This window comes from Apodemus sylvaticus (assembly GCF_947179515.1).
Source record: "Apodemus sylvaticus chromosome Y unlocalized genomic scaffold, mApoSyl1.1 SUPER_Y_unloc_1, whole genome shotgun sequence".
In the NCBI taxonomy this organism is placed as follows: Eukaryota; Metazoa; Chordata; class Mammalia; order Rodentia; family Muridae; genus Apodemus; species Apodemus sylvaticus.
The window spans coordinates 1-27,133 of NW_026262995.1; positions in this window are offsets into that span (position 1 = coordinate 1).

Here is a 27,133-nt window from a genome sequence, read left to right on the forward strand (position 1 = left end):
AAGAGTTTTAGCTATTCTGTGTTTTTTGTTATTCCAGATGAATTTGAGAATTGCTTTTTCTAACTCTGTGAAGAACTGAGTGGGATTTTGATGGGGATTGCATTGAATCTGTAGATTGTTTTTGGCAAGATGGCCATTTTAACTATATTAATCCTGCCAATCCACGAGAATGGCAGATTTTCCCATTTTCTGAGGTCTTCTTCGATTTCCTTCATCAGAGACCTGAAGTTCTTGTCATATAGATCTTTCACTTGTTTGGTTAGAGTCACACCAAGATACTTTATATTGTTTGTGGCTATTTTGAAGGGTTTCGTTTCCCTAAATTCTTTCTCAGTCTGCTTATCCTTTGAGTATAGGAAGGCAACTGATTTCCTTGAGTTGATTTTATAACCAGTCACTTTGCTGAACTTGTTTATCAGATGTAGGAGTTCTCTGGTTGAGGTTTTTGGGTCACTTAAGTAGACTATCATGTCATCTGCAAATAGTGATAAATTGACATCTTCCTTTCCAATTTGCATCCCCTTGACCTCCTTATGTTGTCTAATTGCTCTAGCTTCAACTTCATGTACTATATTGAAAAGATATGGAGAGAAAGGACAGCCTTGTCTAGTCCCTGATTTTAGTGGGATTGCTTCAAGTTTCTCTCCATTTAGTTTGATGCTGGCTACCAGTTTGCTGTATATTGCTTTAATGATGTTTAGGTATGGGCCTTGAATTCCTGTTCTTTGCAATACTTTTAGCATGAAAGGATGCTGGATTTTGTCAAATGCTTTTTTTTGCATCTAATGAGATTATCATATGTTTTTGTTTTCTTTGAGTTTGTTTATGTAGTGGACAGCATTGATAGATTTCCTTATATTGAACCATCCCTGCATCCCTGGGATGAAGCCTACTTGATCATGGCGGATGATCGTTTTGATGTGTTCTTGGATTAGGTTGGAAAGAATTTTATTAAGTATTTTTGCATCAATATTCATAAGAGAATTTGACTTGAAGTTCTCTTTCTTTGTTGGATCTTTGTGTGGTTTTGGTATCAGCATAATTGTGGCTTCATAAAACGAGTTGGGTAGGGTTCTTTCTGTTTCTATTTTGTGGAATAGTTTGAAGAGTATTGGTGTTAGGTCTTCGATGAAGGCCTGATAGAACTCTGCACTGAAGCCATCTGGTCCTGTGCTTTTTTTGGTTGGGAGACTTTCTATGACCCTTTTTATTTCTTCAGGTGTTATGGGCCTGTTTAATTGATCTATTTGATCCTGATTTAGTTTTGGTGTCGTATATCTGTCTAGGAAACTGTCCATTTCCTCCAGATTCTCCAGTTGTGTTGAGTATAGGCTTTTGTAGTATTGTCTAATGATTTTTTGAATTTCCTCAGTTTCTGTTGTTATATCTCCCTTTTCATTTCTCAGTTTGTTAACCTGGATACTGTCTCTGTGCCCTTTGGTTAGTCTGGCTAAGGGTTTATCTATCTTGTTGATTTTTTTTCAAAGAACCAGCTTCTGGTTTTGTTGATTCTTTGTATGGTTCTCTTTATTTCTACTTGATTGATTTTGACCCTGAATTTGATGATTTCCTGCCTTCTACTCCTCCTGGGTGAAATAGTTTCTTTTTGTTCCAAGGCTATCAGGTGTGTCATTAAGCTGGTAGTGGATACTCTCTCCATTTTCTTTTTGGAGGCACTCAGGGCTATGAGATTTCCTCTTAGCACTGCTTTCACTGTGTCCCATAGATTTGGGTATGTTATGTCTTCATTTTCATTGTGCTCTAAAAAGTCTTTAATTCCTTTCTTTATTTCTTCCTTGACCAAGGTATCTTTGTGTAGAATATTGTTCAGTTTCCACGTGTATGTGGGTTTTCTGTTGTTTTTGTTGCTATTGAAGACCACTTTTACTCCATAGTGATCTGATAGGAGTCATGGGATTAGTTCGATCTTCTTATATTTGTTGAGGTCTTTCTTGTGACCAATTATGTGGTCAATTTTGGAGAACGTACCACGAGGTGCTGAGAAAAAGGTATATTTTTTTGCTTTAGAATAGAATGTTATATATATATATATATATATGTTAAATCGAATTGATCCAAAGCTTCAATTAGTTTCATTATGTCCATGTTTAGTTTCTGTTTTCCTGATCAGTCCACTGAGGAAAGTGCAGTGTTGAAGTAACCCACAATTATTGTGGTAGGTGCAATATGTGCTTTGAGCTTTAATAAGTTTCTTTTATGAAAGAGCGTGCCCTTGCATTTGGAGCATAGATATTCAGGATTGAGAGTTCTTCTTGTTGTATTTTTCCTTAGACCAGCAAGAAGTGTCCCTTAGGGTCTCTTTTGATGACTTTGGGTTGAAAGTCAATTTTATCTGATATTAAACTGGCTACTCCAGCTTCTTTCCTGAGACTATATGCTTGTAAAATTGTTTTCCAGCCTTTTACTCTAAGGTAGTGTTTGTCTTTGACCCTGAGGTGTGTTTCCTGTAAGCAGCAAATTGTAGGGTCCTGCTTATGTACCCAGTCGGTTAGTCTATGTATTTTTATTGGGGCAATGAATCCATTGATGTTAAGAGATATTAAGGATTAGTGATTGCTACTTCCTGTCATTTTTGACTTTTTTTTTTTAATTTGATTCGTTAACTTCTTTTGGTTTTGATGAAAGGTTACTATCTTCCTTTTTCCAGGGTGATGTTTCCCTTCTTGTAATGGTGTTTTCCTCCTATTATCCTTTGTAGGGTTGGGCTTGTGGATAGATATTGGGTAAACTTGGTTTTGTCATGGAATATCTTTGTTTCTCCATCTATGGTGATTGAGAGTTTTGCTGGATATAGTAGTTTTGGCAGGCATTTGTGTTCTCTTAGAGTCTGCATGAGATCTGCCCAGGACCTTCTAGCCTTAATAGTCTCATGTGAAAAGTCTGCTATGATTCTGATAGGTCTTCCTTTATATGTTACTTGTCCTTTTTCTCTTACTGCCTTTAATATTCTTCCTTTGTTTAGTACATTTTGTGTTTTGATTATTATGGAACAGGAGGTATTTCTGTTCTAGTACAGTCTGTTTGGAGATCTGAAGGCTTCTTGTGTATTCATGGGCATATCTCTCTTTAGGTTAGGGAAGTTTTCTTCCATAATTTTATTGAAGATATTTGCTGGCCCTTTAAGTTGTAAATCTTCACTCTCATCTATGCCTATAATCCTTAGGTTTGGTCTTCTCATTGTGACCTGGATTTCCTGGATATTTTGGGCTACCAAGCTTTTTCATTTTGCATTTTCTTTAACGGTTGAGTTCCTGGTTTCTATGGTATCGTCAGCATCTGAGATTCTTTCTTCTATCTCTTGTATTCTGTTGTTGATATTTGCATCTCTGTCCCCTGATTTCTTCGCAAGGCTTTCTATCTCCAAAGTTGTCTCCCTTTGGGTTTTCTTAGTTGTTTCTACTTCTGATTTTAGATCCTGGATGGTTTTGCTTACCTCCTTCACTTGCTTGTTTGTGCTTTCCTGTAATTCTTTAAGAGATTTTTGTGTTTCCTCTTTCATGATCTCAGCCTGTCATCCAAAGTTCTCCTGTATTTCTTTAAGTGTTTTTTGCGTTTCCTCATTATTGGCTTTTGTATTCTCCTGGATTTCTTTCAATGATTTTTGTGTTTCCCTTGCAAGGGCTTCTAACTTTTGATCTATTTTCTCCTGCATTTCTTTAAGTATGCCCTTTATGTGTTCCTGTACCAGAATCATGACCAGTGATTTTAAATTCAAATCTTGTTTTACTGCTGTGATGGGGTATCCAGGACATGCTGGTAAAGGAGAATTGGGTTCAGATGTTGGCATATTTCCTTGATTTCTCTTTGTGACGTTCCTGCATTTGCCTTTTGCCATCTAGTTCTCACTGGTGTTAGTTGATCTTGTCAATGCTGGACTTACCAGTGCAAGCTGCCCCTTCCCAGGTGGCCTCCGGTGCAGAGCTTACCTCTTACACTGCCTGGAGACAGGGTGCTGTTGCCCAGGCTGTTCAGATCCTGAAACAGACACCTGAAGGCTCCCTCTGGGGCCTGCTGGATTCACCAGAGCACACTGACTTCTCCCCGCTGGCTGCCCGGAAGCCCCTCTTGCCTCTTGCATAACCTGGAGATATGGCATTGCCGTCCAGCCTGATCTGGATCCAGAAGCAGAGAGATCTGAGGGCTCCCACCAGAGGCCTCAGGACTGGAACCTAAACTCCGTGCCACCGGAGCAAGCTGTGTGCTCCCAGACTGCCTCTGGGTGCACACCAGATTTCCTGCATTTCCCGGAGAACAAGTGCTGTGAAGCAGGCTGTTCAGATCCCAAATCAGACACCTGGAGGCTCTTGCCAGGGCCCACTGGATTCACCAGAGCACACTGACTTCTCCCTGCTGGCAGCCCGGAAGCCCCTCTTTCCTCTTGTAGGACCTGGAGATGTGGTGTTACCGCCCAGGCTTATCTGGTTCCAGAAGCGGAGAGATCTGAGTGCTCCCGCCAGAGGCCTCAGGACTGGAACTTAAGCACCGTGACACTGGAGCAAGCTGTGCTGTGTGCTCCCAGACTGCCTCTGGGAGTCAGGTCTCCCACACTTCCTGGAGCGGAATAACATCTTTTCACAACCAAAAATATATAGATATATAGATAGACAAACAGACTGATAGTCATAATAGTATTTTAGGAACAATAGGAGAAACATTTGAATGAAACATTATATATATATATATATATATATATATATATATATATATATATATATATATATATATATATATATATATATATATATATATGTTTATTTGTTTGTTTGTTTTGTTCTTCTCCAAAGTTTCTGAGACAGCCTTCTCTGAGTATCTTAGTATGAATGCCATTTAAAGGAAGGTTTTCTCTGAGCACCTTCTATGAAATTGCACTCAGAAGACAGCCTTTTCTGAGTATCCTAGAATGAATGCCATTTAAAGAAGGTTTTCTCTGAGTCCCTTCAGTGAAATTGCACTCAGGGACAATCTTTGCATATGCATATTCATTAATTATTGTGGGCTTGAGTTGATACACTTTACTCATAGTGAACCAGGGTTCTAAATTAACTTAGGAGAGTGGGAAGGAGTTTAAATGAAATCATCATATGGAGTTTAAACTCCTGTGAATGTCACATCTATATGCACAGATATTCCAGGAACCTCGGGTAGTTGCTGAGTAGGTTCTTTTTTTATTAATTTTAGTTAGTTTTTATTATTAGATATATTCTTTATTTATATTTCAAATGTTCCCTTTCCTGATTTGTGCCATCTCGAAAAACCCCAAACCCTTCCCCTTACCCCTATCCCTGCTCACCAATTTACCCACTCCTTCTTTCCAGCCCTTGCACCTCCCTGTACTAGGGCATTTAGCCTTTTAAAGACCAAGCAACTCTTTATCCTGTGATGTAAAACAAGGTCATCCTATGCTGCATAAGCAGCTGAGACCATGTGTCCCTCCATGTGATTTCATTGGTTGATGTTTTTGTCCTTGGAAATTCTGCAGTTATTGGTTGGTTCACATTCTTGTTCCTTCTATGGCACTGCAAACTCCTTCAGTTCCCTGGGTACATTCTCTACGTCCTCCATTGTGTCTGTTGTTATCAGGAAAAGAGGAGGTTGAAATTTTAGTCCTGTCAAGGACTACAAGATCATCTCGAGTAGAGCGGAGGATCAGGCTCTCCAGAGAAGGTTAGAGAAGGGGAACTCCTGATATTAAATGAACTCCTCCATTTTGTACTAATTTTAGTGGAGTTATCATGTCATGATAGCCTGCAACCTGAATAAGCACTGCAAGAGACCAGTATGATGTTGGAAGCATTGGTCCAGAGATGGGTGTGATAGTCCCACTGTTTTGATTGTTAGGAGAAGAGAGGTGGGGGGGGGGGGGCTGCTGGTGCTTCATTTACTCTGCTTTTTATTCAGTTGGAAACCCCAGGACATGGAATGATGCCAATTACATTTGGTGTTAGCATTCCATCTTCAATTCACGATTTCTCAAAATCCAGAGATACATTTCCCTGATGATGGTAAAACTAGTTGAGGATGAAGATTAATCTTCATATAAACACACAAGTACTTGACAAGGTATTGACAAGTACTTTTCAAGGTAAGCTAATTTACTCCACTAAGTAATAAATATCAGGGAATTACATTGTCCCAACATCACAAGGAAAGATCATATTGAAACAGGTGCTCAGTCAGCATCTCAGGCTGGCACTCCTTTTTCTGGGCACCACAATGTATGTGCCCCAAGACATTCATCCCCAGATTCCCATCACTTCCCATTTCTCTGGTTAGAGGAACAATTGTGCACCTGATGACCAGAATCATCCTCAGATCCAGGGCAGTACCAGGAAGTACGGCAGCTGATGATCAGGTTCACTTATAAATCCAGGGCTATTCCAGGAGGTAAGGAAGACTTGGAAGTTTAGGTCCCTGGAGCTGTGCTCACAAAGGATGTCCATCATACACAATTTACATAGCCTCCCCTCACTTAGTTTTCATACTTATTTAAAGCTCATGACAACCACAGAAAGATTTTTAAAAAGAAACTGTGCTGACATTCCTATCTAATTGTTCTAGTCTAATTTTCTAAATATGTTACAATGCTGTTGTTCTTGATCAAGACTTATGATGGAGTAGAAGTGAACATGCTTTAGCCTCTGGATTTTTTCCCTTCAATGAATTATTAATGTGATTCACGTTCAAAAGTAGAGGATTCAAAAGTCTTGTGGAAGAATAGATGTGTAATAATCAATTCATGTCAAGTGATGATAACAGTCAAACCCTATTTCTGGTAACATTTTGAGGTAGCATTGAATACAAAGCAATTTACTTGTATAAAAACTATACTGTGGCAATGTAAATTATCTGTATAACTCAGATGTTTCAACCCATGGACATGGAAATAAAAAAGTAATGAAAATACATAGTGTAAACATTAAAATATATTTGTGTAAACAAGTAAAATGTATATGATTAATCAGAATATTTGTTTACAAACCATTAAACAGTCCCGATGATGCCTTAACCTTTAAACCCTAATTTTGAAAGATGGGAAATTTTGGTCATAGCAAAAGTAAATATTATAGCTTAGATGCCAGATAGTATGATTTTGATTACTTAATATTTACCATGTGATTATAGAATAATTATATATATATAATTATTATATATAATTATATATATATATAGTGGGTTTGTGTGTGTGTGATGGAATATTGCCCAGATGTACTTAAGTTCAATTTTTGGTAGCCTCATAATACATAAGATTTAATAAATGGCTTCAGTGTGCAATTACTTGTCTGTACTTTGTTGTTAGGAAGGCAGACTTAACTTTGAGACCCATCTCCACCCTTCTATCTCCCTGAGATGCTGACTAGTACCACAGGCCTCTTAAGCCCATTTTGCCCTCATCCTCGGTTATTCTATCAGAATCGAGTGCAGATCTCATTCTTTTGACATCAGTTTTTATTTAGAATGAATATACTCTAGGCATGGTGGTATTTACCTATAATTTTAGGTACTCAGGAAATTGAGTTACAAAGATCACAAGTTAAAGGCTGCTTCCTCTATGGAGTTATTCTAGCCTGAGCACTTTAATGACACTATCTCCTAATCAAAGTTAGAAAGAATTCTGGAGATATCAAGTTCTCTGTTAGTTTGCTACCCAAGTAGGCCCAGACAATGGGGTAAATCTGCTCAAAGAAATAGTAGTAACAAGAATAAAATAGCCTAATTAACTAGGAGGTTTCCTTAGAAATAACTAAAGAGAATGAAAGAAGTAAAATAGAATTTTAGATATTTCTTTCACTTCAAAACGTGCAAGCTCGTCAAGTACAGACAAAAATATCTCTATATAATGTAGAAGCTGGTACACATTCTGACTCTCTCCAGGTGATGGGAGTGTAACATCTCATTCTGGACATTGTTTGCTTTTTACTGAAGCCTGGGAAATTGGCATAATCTTCTGCCTGTTACCTGCTCCCTTTATATTTATACACATTAAAATAAAATCCTAACCAAGACACAAATAATCTAGTAAGCAACATTCATGCCCCAGTCCATTTTAGTGGGTAGATATCCAAGATTCAACTCTCATGACCAGAGCCTTCTAAGTGTATGTGTGCTTAAGGAGTAAGTCTGAGGTGGAGAACTCACCTTGCTGCTGGCTTCTAGGTGAGTATTGGTGTTTAAAGCTATATTGAACCTCTGCATAAAATATCCAAGTTTGGGTTTTTCACAGACAATCCAGGCAAGAAGGGAAATGCTGTGGATATTTTTGAATTTGATCTACTGGATGTATGTTGAAGGTGGGTCATTATAAACTCAAGAGCATACTTTAAGCCTCTAAGAAGAAATTAAGTATATAAATTGAAACTAAACACAGTGAGTGTGAGCATTCCTTCCAATGGAATTTAGCAAGAACTACTCTATTTCTCCTCTCATTCTTTCTCTGGAAAATGTACACTGTACACCCTAAGCATATGGAGACTGTTATGGATAGTATTATAAAGTAAGGAAGTGTAAGCTGAGAACTCTAAATTCAAGGAGAAAAATTTCAATTTATCACTTTATTTAGATACATGTGAGCAGTTTTGTTGTGTTCTGCTTTGACAGTATTAAGACCAGCCTGTTTTAGGCATATGGCCTATTGCTTGAAATACATATTGAAAATAATGCTGAAAAACAAACAAGAACATTAATTTCCTGGGATTTCTGAAAATTTCATGATGTACAAAGATCTTCCTACTTTTAGAATTAAACTGTTTTCATGTTGGCACATTTCAAACAATAAATATATTTAGGATGTGTCACTTAATATTTGTCTTTTCACCGACTGAGTAATGCTTGTGTGTCCATCTCATAAAAAGCAAAACAACTGGAAGATTTTGGCCTCTTTCTGTATTTTCAGGACTCATTTATTTGAAACAGGAAGGACTGAGTGTTCTGTACCTGCTTGGACTCTATAGAAATAACAAAGTCAAATGTGTCAGTTTAGTTTGAACTGATTATTTTCCAGTGTTATTAAAACCCTGAAAATAAATATTGAAGAAATGTAGAAGTAGTTCAGGTTCAGTTTCCTTCAAATAATGATATTTTACCACAGTTTGCTTTCATAATACATCACAAAATTTTTAATAACAACCTTCTCTGATCTCCAAAAGATATTGATACTTTCACTTGTCTGTAGGTCACTTTATACATTAGAATTTCATCTTTTTAATAACCTTTAAAAGATCAAACTTAAAAGGACACAGTATGTTCTAAGAATTTTAAATATTATCTAAATGTTACTGATAATTTTATTACTATTATATATTTAGCAATAATTGGTAGGAAATACAGAAATATCTATTTTTTCACATTACAGACTCTGTGTTAATGAGGTTATCATGTGCATAAGGGCAGTGATAAAGTTTTTTTGAACTTACTGAATGAAATACTATTAAACTACTTGGTTTTAGTGTTTTTATATTTAAGACTAAATAATGAAAACATTGAGATTTCAGTGTCAGACCCCTGAACCCAGCTATTCCTTCCTTACATTTCTTTATTACTTACCTAGAAGTGACCTTGGAGCTTTCCTCTGGCCAGAACAGAACCACAAGTCAGTTTTCTTCTCTGTTTTGAGAGTCAAAATGGACACATGGTGACAAATAATCTGACAGTAGAGTCTTGAAACTGCTTGTGATTTTATTTACTTTCAATTCACACCTTTCTATGAGAAAAGATTTTAGGAACAGTATGACTGGCATGTGTTCTATCTACAGGCTAGTGTCATCCGGACTGATTCCAGGAGAAAAACCATGAGATACTTGCTTTTTCTCTCTGAGAGAAACTTGGTCTATTGATCCACCATCGAATAAAAAATTGCCCCATCAATGCAAAAATACTCAACAAAATTCTTGCTAGCAAAATCCAAGAACACATCAAAATGAGCATTCATCATGATCAAGTAGGCTTTATCCCAGGGATGCAAGGATGGTTCAATATACAGAAATCCCTCAATGCAATCCACTACATAAACAACCTCAAAGAAAAAAATCATGGCTAATTTATTGGATGCTGAAAAAAACATTTGACAAAATCAGCATTGTTTCATGCTTAAAATGTTGGAATAAACAGGAATTCAAGGCCCATACCTAAAAATAGTAAAAGCAATATACAGCAAACTGGTAGTCAACATCAAACTAAAGGGAGAGAAATTTGAAGCAATCACAGTAAAATCAGGATTTAGCAAGGCTGCCACCTCTCTTCATATCTTTTCAATATTGTACTTGAGGTTCTAGCTTGGGCAATTAGACAACATACGGAGGTCAAAAAGATACAAATTGTAAAGGAAGAAGTCAAGCTATCACTATTTACAGATGATATGATAGTATATCTAAGTGACCCAAAAATCTCTACCATAGAACTCCTACAGATGATAAACAACTGCAGCAATGTGTCAGGTTATGAAATCAACTCAAGCAAATCAGTAGCCTTCCTAAACTCAAAGAATAAGCAGGCTGAGAAAGAAATTAGGGAAATGACCGCCTTCACAATAGCCACAAACAATATAAAGTGACTTGGTATGACTCTGACCCAACAAGTGAAAGATCTGTATGACAAGAACTTCAGGTCTCTGAAGAAGGAAATGGAAGATCTCAGAAAATGAAAAAATCTTCCACGCTCATGATTTCGTAGGATTAATGTAGTTAAAATGGCCATCTTGCCAAAAGCAGTATACAGATTCAATGCAATCCCCATCAAAATCCCAAATCAGTTCTTCATAAGAGTTAGAAAGATCAATTCTCAAATTCATCTGGAATAAGAAAACACCCAGGATAGCTAAATCTATTCTCAACAGCAAAAGAAATTCTAGGGGAACAGAATCCCAGATCTGAAGTAATAATACAGAGCTATAGTGTTAAAAACTGTATGGTATTGGTACAATGTCAGGCAAGTGGACGAATGGAATAGAATTGAAGACACAGAAATGATTCTACAAACCTATGGTCACTTGAACTTCGACCAAGGTGAAGAAAACATCCAGTGGACAAAAGATAGTCTTTTCAACAAATGATGCTGATTCAACTGGAGATCTGCATGCAGAAGAATGCAATATGGCCCATTCTTATCTCCTTGTACTAAGCTCAAGTCCAAGTGGATCAAGTATCTACACCTAAAACCAGACACTCTGAATCTAATAGAAAAGAAACAGAGGAAAATCCTTGAGGACATGGGCACAGGGGAAAAGTTCCTGAACAGAACAACAATAGCTTATCCTCTAAGATCAAGAATTGACAAATGGGACTTTATAAAATTACAAAACTTCTATAAGGAAAAGTATACCATAAAAATGACGAATTGGCAACCAACACAACTAGAAAAGATCTTCTCCAATCCTACATCTGACAGAAGGCTAAATTCCAATATATACAAAGATATGAAGAAGTTAGACAACAGGGAACCAGATAATGCTAATAAAAAAAAATAGCGTACAGAGTTAACAAAAAATTTCACCTGAAGAAACCTGAATGGACAAAAAGCAACTTAAGAAGTTTTCTATCTCCAAAGTTGTCTCCCTTTGTGCTTTCTTAGTTGTTTCTACTTCTGTTTATAGATCCTGAAAATTTTTGTTCAGTTCTGTCATTTGCTTGTTTGTGTTTTCCTCTAATTCTTTAAGCGATTTTTGTGTTTCCTCTTTCATGACTTCTGCCTGTTGATCAAGGTTCTCCTGTATTTCTTTAAGTGATTTTTGCGTTTCCTCCTTATTAGCTACAAATTTCCTTGTAATATGATTGTCCCTTCTTCAATCTGTCTTGGACAGGTAAAGCTTAGAAATGAGCAGCTGGTATATATTATACTCTCAAGGTTAAACATCATTAATCTAAACAACTCAAGCCAAAGGCACCTACTTTTGAGATTCTGATGTTCAACAGAACTGCCAAAACTGTTATAATAATTGATCCCTGTCAAACCAGAAAACAAACAACCAAAAAAATATGGCAGTATTCAAAAATTCAAAAATTTGGTCTAGTCCTGAAAAAGGAGTCATTTCCATTGCCGCTTGCTAATGGTTAATATATAGATATCAACATTGGTTCTGGGAAGTAAAAATATATGTACATTTTAAAGACACCAAGTAGATTCCTACACCTCTCAAAAACACTCCATTACCTGTACTATGCTAATGATAGAACCTCTTCTCCATCATTAAGAATGCAAAGTTTCTCCAAGTCAAAGCATGCCCATTTTTGTCTCCTGGATATTCTTCCTTATTTATTATCCAGTCATGGATATATGAAATCTGCTTTTGTTGTTGTTGTTGTTGTTGTTGTTTGATTTTTGTTGTTTGTTTGCTTTTGTTTTTTGTTTTTTTGTTTTCTATCTCTGACCTCTTCCAGGTACCTCTTAGCATGTTTCCTTTCTAATCTATAATGATATTCTTCCCTGTAATAATGGCTGGAAAATCTTCTCGTGGTTTTTTTTACTGAGATATGCTCATATAAATGGAATGTTTGTGATATATATTTTCCTTCAATGAATATAAGTTTGTCCAAAAATATGTCCTTTCTCAAAGAAAATGAACAGACACACCATATATTTTCCTTAGAAAACATATATGATCCCTGTGAATTAAAGTGTCAAGTGATGGAACAGTCTAGAGTTGTCATCACCCACTTCCAACAGTAATGTAAAGATATAATAATAATAATACCAATTCAATTTTGTGGAGCAATAAATAGAAAACAGTTCCTGAAATGTTTAGTTTAATATGAGATTCAAATTAGATAATAAATACCTTTTCTTTGGAGCCTGGAAGGGAGAACCTTTCAATGGAAATGAAATTTTATTTTGCCTTCCTCTACTTGAACCTCAATCTGGTGACTACATTGGTAGACAAACTACTGAGGTCTGAGGCGCCTTTAGTAGTCAGTCTGATGGACAATTGTGATGTCAATATTCTATGGTTCATGTCATCTGACATAGTGACACATACATGCATTTCCTTGTACTTAGTGGCTTCACAAATAATTTCTTTAATAGTTAGAATAATTGTAAGGAATAACATATTTTGCAAACAGGTAGAAAAATAGATAGTAAATAGATAGAGAGATAGAGATAGATTGGTAGAGAGGTAACCACAACAGTTTATGTGCAACAATGAAAAAATATTTTTGGAGCAACCTCAGCAGCAGCTGGTACAGAGGAAGGGCCATCAGCAGTGGAACCAAGCTGACAGGGTCCAGGCAGATCCTGTGCCCATGACCACTGGCCATCGCTGGCCAGCCAGGCTGCAAGGAGCAGCAGATTTAGAGTGCCTTTCACAAAGCAGGAGCCACTTCGGACCTCTGCTTCCCGCCAGTCAGTTATGAGAGATTGGCCTCCATCTTGGTTCTCAGATGCCAGAAAGATCAGACAGACTGAGGTACGCAAATACAGTCTGAGACCAACAACGAAGGGGTCTAAGCCCGATGGGCGTTGGCCTGCACCCAGGCTCTGGGCTGGTCGGGGGCCACCAGTGTGCAAACCCCACCAGGAGGTTGTTTGCCCAGGCAGCCATTTTGCAACCGGCATTTTGCCTACAGGAAGCCAGAGTCCTAGCAGGCAGAACTGGCTAACAGGCTACGCCGACACTGACATAGCTGGGGTCTAAGACAGTCAGGACCTGGACTGCCCCCAGGCCCTGGGATGCTCAGTGGGCCATTTGTGTGCCGACCCGACCAGGAGGTTGTTAGCCCAGCAGATTCTCCCAGCACTCTCAGGGAGCGTGTGCACACTGCCATCCTGGCCACCTGACAGACCCAATTAACACTCACAGCTGAGGGGAACTTTGCTCAGACATTAGCCTGCCAGGTTTTGCTTACACTCAGGGCCTGAGCTGTGAGGCTAGCCTTGTGTGCACCAATCTGGTTGAGAGTTCCACTGGCCAGCAGAGTGATCAGCACTCGGAAAGGTACCTGCAGCATACACCCTCATTAATCCCTGAAGGAGCAAACAGGCACCATCTAGTTCACAGACAAATCTGGGGCAAAGAACACTAGGGCTTCAAGGGTAACAAAGAGGAGGGCAGCACATCAGCAATCTGCAACAGGGAAACCCAGCCATATAGTGTTGCAGTAGTAGCCCTAGAGCCTGTCAGGAGGCTGAAACACCAGACCAACTAGCTCTAGAGACCAAGATGGCAAATGGCAAACGCAGGAACGCTAGCATAAATCTAAGCAATATAACAGCATCTGAACCAAACTCTCCACATCAGCAAGTCCTGGTTATGCCAACACACCAGAGGAACAAGATATGGATTTAAAATCACTGGTCATAATGCTGATAGAAGAACAAAAAAAGGACATAAATGAATCTCTTAAAGAAATACAGGGGAACATGAATAAGCTAGACACCCGTATAATGGAAACAGAAAAAATCACTTAAAGAAATGCAGAAGAATAAGGCCCAAGAGATAGAAGCCAATCTGTCAACAGTCAGAAGTCATGAAAGAGGAAACACAAATATCTCTTTAAAAATTACAGGAAAACACAAACAAATGTTGGAACTGAGCAAAACCATCCTGGATCTAATAACAGGAGTAGAAACAACTAAGAAATCACAAAGGGAGACAACTTTGGAGATAGAAAAATTTGAGAAGAAATAAGGGCCATAGATGCAAATATAAACAACAGAATACAAGAGATGGAAGAAAGAATCTCAGATGCTGAAGATACCATAGAAACCATTGACTCAACTATCAAAGAAAATGCAAAATGCAAAAAGCTTGTATCCCAGAACATACAGGAAATCCAGGATACAAACCTAAGGATTATAGGTATAGATGAGAGTGAAGATTTGCAACAGAAAGGGCCAGCAAATATCTTCAACAAAATTATGGAAGAAAATTCCCCAACACAAAGAGAGAGATGCCTATGAATATACCAGAAGTCTACAGAACTCCAAACAGATTGGACCAGAACAGAAATACCTCCCATCACATAATAATCAAAACCCCAAATGCACTAAACAAAGAAAGAATATTAAAGGCAGTAAGAGAAAATGTCCAAGTAACATGTAAAGGAAGAGCTATCAGAATCACACCAGACTTTTCACCAGAGACCATGAAAGCTAGAAGATCCTGGGCAGACCTCATGCTAAGAGAACATAAATGTCTGTAAAGACTACTATACCCAGCAAAACTCTTATTCACCATAGATGGAGAAACCAAGATATTCCATGACAAAACCAAATTTACACAATATTTTTCCACAAACCCAGCTCTGCAAAGAATAATAGGAGGAAAACTCCAATACAAGGATGGAAACTACACACTGGAAAAAGCAAGATAGTTACCTTCCTTCATCAAACCCAAAAGAAGATAACCACTCAATGACAGGAAGTAATAATCACTATTCCTTAATATCTCTTAACATCAATGGTCTCAATTCCCCAATAAAAAGACATAGACTAACAGACTGGATAAGGAAAAAGGACCCTACAATTTGCTGCATACAGGAGACACACCTCAGTGTCAAAGATAAAAAATACCTTAGAGTAAAAGGCTGGAAGACAATCTTGCAAGCCAATGGTCACATAACCGAGCAGGAGTAGCCATTTTAATAACAGATAAAATTGACATTCAACCTAAAGTCATCAAAAGAGACATAGAAGGACACTTCTTGATGGTCAAAGGAAAAATACACCAAGAAGAACTTTCAATTATGAACATCTATGCACCAAATGCAAGGGCTCCCTCATTCGTAAAAGAAACTTTACCAAAGCTCAAAGCACACAATGCACCTAACAGAATAATTGTGGGGGACTTCAACACTCCACTCTCCTCAATGGACCGATCGGGAAAACAGAAACTAAACAGGGACACAGTAAAACTAATTGAAGCTTTGGACCAATTGGATTTAACTGATATTTATAGAACATTTCACCCTAAAGCAAAAGAATATACCTTTTTCTCAGCAACTCATGGTACCTTCTCCAAAATCGACCATATAATTGGACACAAGGCAGACCCCAACAAATATAAGATGATCGGACTAATCCCATGCCTTCTATCAGATCACTATGGTGTAATTGCGGTTTTCAATAGCAACAAAAACAACAGAAAGCCCACATACACATGGAAGCTGAATAATATTCTACTCAATGACACCTTGGCCAAAGAAGAAAGAAAGAAAGAAAGAAAGAAAGAAAGAAAGAAAGAAAGAAAGAAAGAAAGAAAGAAAGAAAGAAAGAAAGAAAGAAAGAAAGAAAGAAAGAAAGAAAGAAAGAGAAGAAAGAGAGAAAGAAAGAAAGAGAAAGAAAGAAAGAAATCAGAGACTTTTTAGAATTTAATGAAAATGTAGCCACAACATACCCAAATCTTGGGGACACAATGAAAGCAGTGCTAAGAGTAAAACTCATAGGCCCTAGTGCCTCCAAATAGAAAATGGAGAGAGCATACAGTAGCAGCTTAACCACACACCTGAAAGTCCTGGAACAAGAAGAAGCCAATTCATTCAGGAGAAAGAGAAGACAGGAAATCAAACTCAGGGCTGAAATCAATCAATTGGAAACAAAGAAAACTGTACAAAGAATCAACGAATCCAGGAGCTGGTTCTTTGAGAAAATCAACAAGATAGATAAACCCTTAGCCAGACTGAAGAAAAAAAAACAGAGAAAGTATCCAAATAACAAATTTAGAAATGAAAAGGAGGATATAACAACAGAAACTGAGGAAATCCAAAAAATCATCAGATCCTACTACAAAAGCCTATACTCAACACAACAGGAGAATGTGGAGAAAATGGACAATTTCCTTGACAGATACCAAATACCAAAATTAAGTCAGGAACAAACAGATCATCTAAACAGTCCCATAACCCTTAATGAAATAGAAGGAGTCATAGAAAGTCTTCCAACCAAAAAAAAAAAAAAAAAAAAAAAAAAAAAAAAAGCACAGAACCAGATGGTTTCAGTGCAGAATTCTATCAGACCTTCAAAGGAGACCTAACACCAATACTCTTCAAACTATTCCACAAAATAGAAACAGAAGGAACACAACCCAATTCCTTCTACGAAGCCACAATTATGTTAATACCAAAAGCACATAAAGATCCAACAAAGAAAGAGAACTTCAGTCCAATTTCCCTTATGAACATCGATGCAAAAATACTCAATAAAATTCTTGCCAACCGAATCCAAGAACACATCAAAAGGATCATCCACCGTAATCAAGTATTTTTTATCCCAGTGATGCAGGTTGGTTAAATATAGGGAAATCAATCAAGGCAGATACAAAATACTAAAATTAAATCAGGACAAACTAGACCATCTAAACAGTCCTATAATGCCTAAAGAAATAGAAGGAGTCATAGAAAGTCTTCCAACCAAAAAAAGCACAGGGCCAGATGGTTTCAGTGCAGAATTCTATCAGACCTTCAAAGAAGAGTTAACACCAATACTCCTCAAACTATTCCACAAAATAGAAACAGAAGGAACACTACCCAATTTCTTCTACGAAGCCACAATTACGCTGATACCAAAGTCAGACAAAGATCCAACAAAGAAAGACAACTTCAGACCAATTTCCCTTATGAACATAGATGCAAAAATACTCAATAAAATTCTTGCCAACCGAATCCAAGAACACATCAAAACGATCATCCACCATGATCAAGTAGACTTTATCCCGGGAATGCAGGATTGGTTCAATATACGGAAATCCATCAATACAATCCACTACATAAACAAACTCAAAGAACAAAACCACATGGTCATTTCATTGGATGCTGAAAAAGCATTTGACAAAATTCAGCATCCTTTCATGCTTAAAGTCTTGGAGAGAACAGGAATTCAAGGCCCATACCTAAACATAGTAAAAGCAATATACAGCAAACTGGTAGACAGCATCAAACTAAATGGAGAGAAACTTGAAGCAATCCCACTGAAATCAGGGACCAGACAAGGCTGCCCCCGTTCTTTTTATCTTTTCAATATTGTACTTGATGTACTAGCTCGGGCAATTCGACAACATAAGGAGGTCAAAGGGATACAAATTGGAAAGGAAGAAGGCAAACTATCATTATTTGCAGACGACATGATAGTCTACATAAGTGTCCCAAAGAACTCAACTAGAGAGCTCCTACAGCTGATAAACAACTTCAGCAAAGTGGCAGGTTATAAAATCAACTCAAGCAAATCAGTGGCCTTCCTATACTCAAAGGATAAGCAGGCTGAGAAAGAAATTAGGGAAATGACCCCCTTCACAATAGCCACAAACAGTATAAATTATCTTGGGGCGACTCTTACCAAACATGTGAAAGATCTGTATGACAAGAACTTCAAGACTCTGAAGAAGGAAATGGAAGAAGACCTCAAAAAATGGGAAAACCTCCCATGCTCATGGATCGGTAGAATCAATATAGTTAAAATGGCCATTTTGCCTAAAGCACTATACAGATTCAATGCAATACCCATCAAAATCCCAACTCAATTCTTCACAGAGTTAGAAAGAGCAATTATCAAATTCATCTGGAACAACAAAAAACCCAGGATAGCTAAAACTATTCTCAGCAACAAAAGAAAATCTGGGGGAATCAGTATCCCTGACCTCAAGCAATACCTCAGAGCAATAGTGTTAAAAACTGCATGGTATTGGTACAGTGACAGGCAGGAGGATCAATGGAACAGGATTGAAGATCCAGAAATGAACCCACACACCTATGGCCACTTGATCATCGACAAAGAGGCTGAAAACATCCAATGGAAAAAAGATAGCCTTTTCAACAAATGGTGCTGGTTCAACTGGAGGTCAGCATGCAGAAGAAAGTGAATTGATACATCCTTGTCTCCTTGTACTAAGCTCAAATCCTCATGGATCAAGGACCTCCACATAAAGCCAGACACTCTGAAGCTAATTGAAAAGAAACTGGGGAAGAACCTTGAGGACATCGGTACAGGGAAGAAGTTTCTGAACAGAACACCAATAGCGTATGCTCTAAGAGCAAGAATTGACAATTCGGACCTCATAAAATTACAAAGTTTCTGTAAGCCAAAGGACACCATCAAGAGGACAAATCGGCAACCAACAAATTGGGAAAAGATCTCCACAAATCCTACATCAGATAGAGTGCTAATATCCAATATATATAAAGAACTCAAAAATGTAGACTCCAGAAAACCGAACAATCTTATTAAAAAATGGGGTACAGAGATAAACAAGGAATTCTCACCTGAAGAAATTCGGATGGCGGAGAAGCATCTTAAAAAATGCTCAACTTCATTAATCATTAGGGAAATGCAAATCAAAACAACCCTAAGATTTTATCTTACACCAGTCAGAATGGCTAAGATTAAAAATTCAGGAGGCAGCAGGTGTTGGAGAGGGTGTGGAGAAAGAGGAACAGTCCTCCACTGCTGGTGGGGTTGCAAATTGGTACAACCACTCTGGAAATCAGTCTGGCGGTTCCTCCGAAAACTGGGCACCTCACTTCCAGAAGATCCTGCTATACAACTCCTGGGCATATACCCAGAGGATTCCACACCATGTAATAAGGATACATGCTCTACTATGTTCATAGCAGCCCTATTTATAATTGCCAGATGCTGGAAAGAACCCAGGTATCCCTCAACAGAAGAGTGGATGCAAAAAATATGGTATATCTACACAATGGTGTACTATTCAGCCATTAGAAACAATGAATTCATGAAATTCTTAGGGAAATGATTGGAGCTAGAGAACATCATGCTAAGTGAGGTAACCCAGACTCAAAAGGTGAATCATGGTATGCACTCACTAATAAGTGGTTATTAATCTAGAAAACTGGAATACCCAAAACATAATCCACACATCAAATGAGGTACAAGAAGAGAGGAGGAGTGGCCCCTGGTTCTGGAAAGACTCAGTGAAACAGTATTCGGCAAAACCAGAACAGGGAAATGGTAAGGGGCGGGTGGGAGAACAGAGGAAGAGAAGGGGACTTATGGGACTTTCGGGGAGTCGGGGGCTAGAAAAGGGGAAATCATTTGAAGTGTAAATAAATTATATCGAATAAAAAATTTACAAAGTTTCTGTAAGGCAAAGGACACCATCAAAAGGACAAATCAGCAAACAACAAATTGGGAAAGATCTTCACCAATACTACATCAGATAGAGAGACTGCTAATATCCAATATATATAAAGAACTCAAGACATTAGACTCCAGAAAAACAAACAAATCTATTAAAAGTGGGGTACAGAGTTAAACAAAGAATTCTCACCTGAAGCACTTTGGATGGCGGAGAAGCATCTTAAAAAATGCTCAACTTCATTAGTCATTAGGGAAATGCAAATCAAAACAACACTGAGATTTCACCTTACACCATTCAGAATGGCTAAGATTAAAAATTTAGGAGACAGCAGGTGTTGGCGAGGATGTGGAGAAAGAGGAACACTCCTCCACTGCTGGTGGTGTTGCAAATTTGTACAACTCTGGAAATCAGTCTTGCGGTTCCTCCGAAAACTGGGCACCTCACTTCCAGAAGATCCTGCTATACCACTCCTTGGCATATACCCAGAGGATTCCCCAGCATGTACTAAGGATACATGCTCTACTATGTTCATAACAGCCCTATTTATAATTGCCAGATGCTGGAAAGAACCCAGGTATCCCTCAACAGAGGATTAGATGCAAAAAATGTGGTATGTATACACAATGGAGTACTATTCAGCCTTTAGAAACAATGAATTCATGAAATTTCTAGGCAAATGGATGGAGCTGGAGAACATCATACTAAGTGAGGTAACCCAGTCTCAAAAGATGAATCATGGTATGCACTCACTAATAAGTGGATATTAACCTAGAAACCAGGAATACCCAAAAGATAATACACAAATCAAATGAGGTACAAGAAAAACGGAGGAGTGACCCCTTTTTCTGGAAAGTATCAGTGAAGCATTATAGGGCAATACCAGAACGGGGAATTGGAAAGGGGTGGGTGGGAGGACAGTGGGAGAGAACGCGGCTTATTGGACTTTCGGGGTGTTGGTGGCTAGAAAAGGGGAAACCATTTGAAATGTAAATAAAATATATTTCAAATAAAAAAATAACCAGGAACGCGTACTAAAAAAAGAAAAATATTTTTGTAAAATATTATGATGTATATATATCTCAGAATGTAGACCTCATCATCCTTGTGAATATTAGAGTCTAATAAATGCAAAATCATAGGATCTTTGAAGCCTATAGAAGAAGACACTCACTTATTAGGATTCAATCAAGTTTATGTTGCTCATAGATGTTGAGTGTATGGAAATAACCTTGTTTTCCTAAAAATTAAATCTAATTAGTTCTCTGTGTGTCCATATATTCTAAAATGCCATGATTGGCCCATGTAAAGATAGATGACATGGATTACATTTTAGATCTAGTAATTGGATTACTGATTTGTTTGTTTAGAACCAAACAAAGACAAAAGTCCCAACAAAGACTAGTATATTATAAAAATTAATAAAAGAACAATCCTTATTCAGAGAAAAGTGTCATTTCCCTTGCCTCTTAGAAAAGAAACTGGAATTCCATTCACTTGTGACTCCTATCAGTATTTTCAATAGCTAATCTTACCCTTACTTTTACCTGAACAGGAAATGAAAGTAATTGTTAATACCTTTCACTTAGATTTCTGCTCCTTCACAAACATCTCCATCACTTTTTACACTAAGGATACTCCCAAAGTTATAGAAGCACCATTCTCTTTTTGAAGCAAAGATTCGATCATTCTCTCTGATCTCTCTATTTTCTACCCTGATATTCACTGTTCTTTCTTACACAACCTTCATAAAATATAAACTGCCACTGGCTGTAAACATTTGTAGATTCCTATGAATATTTTTTTAATCCATAAGAACATTTTTCCCTACAATAATGGAGTAGCTACTTTTTGGTCATTAATTTTCTCTGCTCAAACAATACAAATGTTAAAATGATATATTAAGTGAGTTTATCTCTGGTAAAAACATAAGACATATTATTCAAAGAATATGTAGTGGAAAAACCAGCATTTATGTAGAAATCATTTGAGACATATGAGATACAAAGTGAGGAGGAACAGCAGCCAATCGTTCTCATCACATGCTTCAAACAATAATGTGTAGATGTTATAAAATAATACTAACTCAATATGGTTATTGCAACAAATTGAAAGGAAATTAAAATGTCTAGAAAGTAGTTCCTGTCTAATTTGATTTAAAGTTCAAATATTCAGATAAAATAATCCTCACTCATAGCTTGGATATTTTTTTTTAAAGAATTACAGGAGCTGTTCTCCTGTATGCTTAAAACATACCTCTCCTCATATAACAATGCTGTTTCTACACAACATTGATTACAAATATGGCTACCATGACTACCTTTTCAAGAAACTACTGCTGAGTTGAGAGTTAGTTCATTAGGCGATCATAAGAAACAAATTATTTATAAAAAAATAAATTTTAAGTGGTGCATGGGATAGAAAACATTTAAATAAACTTGAAATCGGGGTTCCTACTCCTAAAAAACACACTGGTGTCTGAAGTAGGTAGACAAATTATTAAAGTCTGAGTAATCTGTAGCAGTTAGGATAAAGAACCATTGTGATGTCAATATTCTAACGTGCATGACAACTGACATAAAAGCACATGCATTTCTTTCCCTTACACTTAGAGGATTTAATTTTTCTAACAGTTGCTGAACCATAAGTCTTTATAAGGATTCACATATTTTCACAACCATATATATGTGATGTGTGTGTATGTATATATATATATATGTGCATGTATATGAAATTTATACAGGTGAAAGAATGTAGAGACATATATATGATAGATCAATAGATATTGTTAGCTACTCTTTCAATGGTTCTTTACACTGATCATGCTATTGGAATATTAAAACATATATTAAGAGAATATTATGCTGCCCAATGCATATGATATATCTGTAAAAGCATATGTAGATATACACCAGGCTTTATGTAGAAAGCATTTAATAGCCATGAGAGCAGAGGAGTCAGGAGTAACAGCAATGACTATTATCAGAAATATCAAATAAAAATGTAGACATTTTAAAAAATAATTCCAATTCAGTTTCATGATATTAAATATTAAATTTAAATGGACATATATGGAAAATAATCCTTTCTATGTAAATGAACATTACTATTTTTTAAATTTTTAAAAAATTCAACATATATTGGAAAAAATAACGCTTTTCTGAAAACTCATGAATATACAGGTTTTGGGTTGAAGATCCACCATTGAATGTGTATATTGCTTTTGCCAAGAGGGCCATTTTAACTCTATTAATCCTGCGAATCCACGACCATGGCAGATTTTTCAGTTTTCTGAGGTCTTCTTCGATGTCCTTCTTCAGAGACCTGAAGTTCTTGTCTTAAAGATCTTTCACTTGTTTGGTTAGAGTCACACCAATATACTTTATATTGTTTGTGGCTATTGTGAAGGGTGTCATTTCCCTAACTTCTTCCTCAGCCTGCTTATCATTTGAGTATAGGAAGGCAACTGATTTGCTTGAGTTGATTTTATAACCAGCCACCTTGCTGAAGTTGTTTATCAGCTGTAGGAGTTTTTTGGGTCACTCATACTATCATGTCATCTGCAAATAGTGATAATTTTACTTCTTCCTTTCCAATTGGAATCCCTTTGACTTCCTTATGTTGTCTAATTGCTCTAGCTAGAATTTCAAGTACTATATTGAAAAGATATGGGGAGAGAGGACAGCCTTGTCTAGTCACTGATTTTAGTGAGAATCCTTCAAGTTTCTCTCCATTTAGTTTGACGTTGTGACCAGTTTGCTGTATATTGCTTTGATTATGTTTAGGTATGGGCCTTGAATTACTGTTTTTTCCAAGACTTTAAGCATGCAAAGATGCTGAATTTTGTCAAATGCTTTTTCAGCATCTAACGAAATGATCATATGTTTTTTTTTTCTTTGAGTTTGTTTATGTAGTGAATCGCATTGATGGATTTCCATATATTGAACCATCCCTGCATTCCCGGAATGAAGCCCACTTGATCGTGGTGGATGACCATTTTGGTGTGTTCTTGGAATCGGTTGGCAAGAATTTTATTGAGTATTTTCACATCTATATTCATAAGGGAAATTGGCCTGAAGTTCTCTTTTTTGTTGGATCTTTCTGTGGTTTTGGTATCAGTGGCTTAGTAGAACAAGTTGAGTAGTGTTCCTTATGTTTATATTTGGTGGAACAGTTTGAAGAGTTTTGGTGTTAAGTCTTCTTTGAAGGTCTGATAGAATTCTGCACTGAAGCCATCTGGTCCCGTGCTTTTTTTTTTTTTTTTTTTTTTTTTTTTTTTTTTTTTTTTTTTTTTAGTTGGGAGACATTCTATGACCCCTTTTATTTCTTTAGGGGTTATGAGCATCTTTAGATGATCTATTTGATTCTGATTTCATTTTGGTGTTTGGTATCTATCTAGGAAATTATCCATTTCCTCCAGATCCTCCAGTTGTGTTGAGTATAGGCTTTAGTAGTAAGATCTGATGAGTTTTTTTTTTTAATTTCCTCAGTTTCTGTTGTTATAGCTTCTTTTTCTTTTCTAATATTGTTAATCTGGATATTGTCTCTGTACCCTTTGGTTAGTCTGGCTAAGGGTTTCTTTGTACGGTTCTCGTAGTTTGTACTTGATTGATTTCATCCCTGAGTTAAATGATTTCCTGCCTTCTACTCCTCCTGGGTGAATTCGCTTCTTTTTGCCGCAGGGCTTTCACGTGGTCATTTGACCTTTGACAAAAGACCCAAAACCATCCAGAGGAAAAAAAAAATAACCTTTACAACAAATGGTACTGGCTCAACTGGAGGTCAGCTTGCAGAAGAATGCTAATTGATCCATTGTTGTCTCCTTGTACTAAGCTCAACTACAAGTGGATCAAGGACCTCCACATAAAACCAGACACAACGAAACTAATAGAAAAGAAACTGGGGATAACCTTTGAGGACATAGGCACAGGGGAAAAGTTCCTGATCAGAACACCAATAGCTTCTGCTCTAAGATCAAGAATTGACAAAGAGGATCTCATAAAATTACAAAATTTCTGTAAGACAAAGGACACCATCAAAAGGACAAAACGGCAACCAACAAATTGGAAAAAGATCTTCAAAAACCCTACATCCGATAAGGGATATATCAAATATATACAAAAACTCAAGAAGTTAGAGCCAAGAGAACCAAATAACCCTATTAAAAAATGGGTTACAAACAAAGATTTTTTTGCCTGAAGAAATTTGGATGACCAAGAAGCACCTTAAGAAATGCTGAACATCATTAGCAATTAGGGAAATGCAGATCTAAACAACACTGAGATTTTACCTCCCTCCAGTCAGAATGGCTAAGAGTAAAAACTCAGGAGACAGCAGGTGTTGGTGAGGATGTGGAGAAAGAGGAACACTCCTTCAGTGCTGGTGCGATTGTAAGATGGTACAAACACTATGGAAATCAATCTGGCGGTTCCTAAGAAAACTGGTCATGACACTTCTGGAGGACCCTGCTATACTTCTCCTGGGCATATACCCAGAGGATTCCCCAGCATGCAATAAGGACACATGTTTCACTATGTTCATAGCAGCCTTATTTATAATAGCCAGAAGCTGGAAAGAACCCAGATATCCATCAATGGAGGAATGGAAACAGAAAATGTGGTATATATACACAATGGAGTACTATTCAGCAATTAAAAAACAATGAATTTGTGAATTTTTTAGGCAAATGGATGGAATTGGAAAATATCATCCTAAGCGAGGTAAAGCAACCTCAAAAGAATACACAAGGAATGCAATCATTGAGACTGGATATTAATTAGCCCTGAAGCTATGACTACTGAAGATACAATTAGCATATCAAATGATTCCCATGAAGAAGACTTATAGAAAACATTCCCCTGGTAGCTCAAAGCATAGTACTCCTTCCTATATAACATTGTTTATTAAGGGAATTAGTACTGAATATTGCTACTGCGTAACTTTCAATGAAGCCACAGTTAAGTTAAAATTTACTTTTCTAGATCTGGAGAGTCAAGAAAGAACACTTCCTGATTCCATTAGAGTATCATAATAATCAAATTAGTTATTAAATACATTCCTTTATTGTGTAGCCTGGAATTGACAACCAATCAATGGAAGTGAAATGATCACTTTCTTTCTAGGCACTAAATACCAAAATGAAGATTGTAGTTAATAAGTCAACCACTGAAGTCTGAGTATTCTTTAGTAGCCATGGTGACAGGTCATTGTGATGTCAAGTTTCAAATGTTCAAGCTGTAACTGGGAAAGTGACAAGTGAATGTCTTGTGCTTCAGTTCTTTAGCTTTAAAAGTATATGCTTTTAACAATTGGAAAGGCTTGATCAAGCATGGTAGGGGAATATCAGGACAGATAAAAGGGAGGGGGAAAGACAGGAGAATGGATGGAGAGAAGAGGACTTATGGAACATGTGGGGGGACTTGGAAAGGGGGAGGCTTCTAGAATGTAAACAAAGAATATAGAAAATAAAAAATTAAAAAGAAAGATCAACCATTTTACAAGAAAAGTTCGTGTTGATGGTGGGTAAAACAATCAGACTATCTAGAAATACTCCTCTCTCATTTCAGGATAGATAGTTTTTGAAGATAGGAATTTTTATTTAAAGACATATTTTAATAAAAATATGTGTGACATGATAGATTATATATATATGTAGCTAGATAGAAGATAGATAGATGGATAGATAGATAATGATAGACAGATATCAGTAATAATACATGTACAAGAAGAGGAGGGGTGATTCCCAGTTCTCTGAGAAGCATCCAGATTGTTTTCCAGAGTGATTTTACAAGCTTGAAAACACAAGATCAGTGGAGGAGTGTTCCTCTTTCTCAACATCCTATTCAGCATCTTATGTTTCCTGAGTTTTTATCTTAGTCTTTCAGAGTTGTGTGAGGTGATACCTCAGGGTTGTTTTGATTTGCAATTTTCTGATGACTAAGGATGTTGAACCTTTCTATAGGTGCAACTCAGCCATTTGATATTCCTCAGATGAGAATTCTTTGTTTGTCCTTGTACTCCATTTCTAATAGGGTTATTAGTTTCTCTGAAGTCTAACTTCTTGACTTATTTGTATATTTTTTTTTTATATTTGCCTCT